We start from the raw sequence: 2,130 nt of genomic DNA on the forward strand, positions 1-2,130 counted from the left end.
ATACTGTTTAAGTTTTTCTGTAACAATGATGTTAGTTCTCCTTGAAAATTTAAGTAAATGACTTTCTATGGAAAGAAACTACTCTTTTTACTTTTTATAATGATCGTTTTATGTCTAAATGTTCATAAATCTCAGTAGTTAATGCAAATGATGAAACTAGAAATCTCTGACAGTCTATTTATTTAAAGCGCATGACTTAAAGATCATAAAAATCCTGACAAAAGATGTTGATGTGATATCCGATCTTTGGTTTCTAATGACCTTTCATTTTCTCTATAAATGATAAATTATGCGCACATTTCCATAGAATATCAGCAAATAATGATATATTTGAGTGATGTGACAGGAGGGTATGGTACTTATGAGATAACATATTAGTATTAACCTCATAAGTCTCAACTAATGTACTGTATTAAATGTCTGTCAGTTACTGATTTTTTATGATGATGACCCTTGAGTTCTCAGGCTCCATTATCTTCCTTTTTATATGCTTATAAATATCACACAAAAGTTTGTGTAACATAGGATCAGATATATTAGATAATAATCAGATGGAGGTTCAATTCTTTGAATTTCAAAAGAGATATTATCAGGATCAAGTACTTGCATGGGTGATGAAATTGTATGATCAGGTGCAAGAACTTGGTTACCAAGGAAGCCTTAAAGTATTATGCTAGAGCTCATCGGTTCAGGAAAATGCTGGGAACTCAATCCAATCGAGATATACTCAAGTCATCGGGTTGTCTTATTTTGATGCTATATGTTGAGAAGATGAGCTTGGAAGAAATGTATTTCTTTGATGATCGAAATGATGCAACCAGTCCTTTTAATATGACAAATTGGATGCTTGAGTGGGGTGATTTTGTAGACCGAGAAATAGAGAAGACAACTATTTTGTGGCTTTGAGATTGAAATATGTCAGTTGTAAGCAATATTATTAGACATGAGTAAGCTGCATTTAGTTTAAAATATTACTTTAATATTCTGAAATGTACTATTCTATGTTAACTATTGTAGATTTTTATCAAATTCATGAAACACGAATTCCAAAAAAAAATAAACTTATCAGGTTGTCTGTATTGAGATCTTTTTAGATAAGTTAGCATTGATTCGGCGCGTAGGTGATTGTTGGCCTGAATGACCTTTCACCTCCTTCATCTTTTTCCTATAAATAAACCATTAAGCAACAAAAGAAATTAGTTCAAGCAAAATTTCAGATTCAAATATTAATTTGAATGAGGTGTCTGAGGTTCAAGAGTACGAGATTCGTAAGAGTAGATACAGAGACAGGGTAATAGCAAGAGGAATGCAAATATGGTTTTTCTTAGAAGCTTATCGTCGTAACACTCCTCGATGTTCTGCTATTATGGAACATCATTATGCTGAAGGATTGCATCGGTGCAAACGTCTTTTGCAAACTCAGAACACTCGTAATGTGCTAAAGCCTACTGCAGTTATAATTTTGATGCTCCTAGCAGAGAGAGATGAGATGCAGAACATTTTCTTTGAGGATGATGTCTGCAATGGTCAAAGCTCACTTACTATGTGGATGATTGAGTGGAGTCATGAGATGATGAGAAGAATAGCTGCAGCTCGTGTAGCATATCGTCAGTTTTAAAAATATGTATGATTCTATGTGAGCGTGTATGTGTTCAATGTTTTGAACGTGCAATGTTACCCCTAAATTTGTGCTTATTTTATATTAAATCTATTAACCAAGTATGTTGCGAAAATAAGAAAACTTAGAGTCCGGTAATGGTTTGGTGAAGATGTCGGCTGCTTTTTGATCAATAGATATATAGATCAATTGAATCTCTTTCTTCAGCACATGTTCTCTTATGAAGTGGTGTCGTACATCAATGTGTTTTGTTCTTGAATGTATTAGAGGATTCTGAGTGATTGCAATAACGCTTGTGTTATCACAAAATATGGGAGCCTCATTTGATTGTATTCCATAGTCTCGAAGTTGTTGTTGTATCCATAATATTTGTGCACAGCAGCTGCCAGCTGCTAAGTACTCAGCTTTGGCAGTTGAGGTAGCAATAGATGTTTGCTTCTTGCTAAACCATGAAATTAGTCTATCTCCCAGAAATTGACAAGATCCGCTAGTGCTTTTTCGATCAATTTTGC

The sequence above is a fragment of the Henckelia pumila genome, chromosome 1 (genome assembly GCF_033568475.1).
Source record: "Henckelia pumila isolate YLH828 chromosome 1, ASM3356847v2, whole genome shotgun sequence".
Classification (NCBI taxonomy): domain Eukaryota; kingdom Viridiplantae; phylum Streptophyta; class Magnoliopsida; order Lamiales; family Gesneriaceae; genus Henckelia; species Henckelia pumila.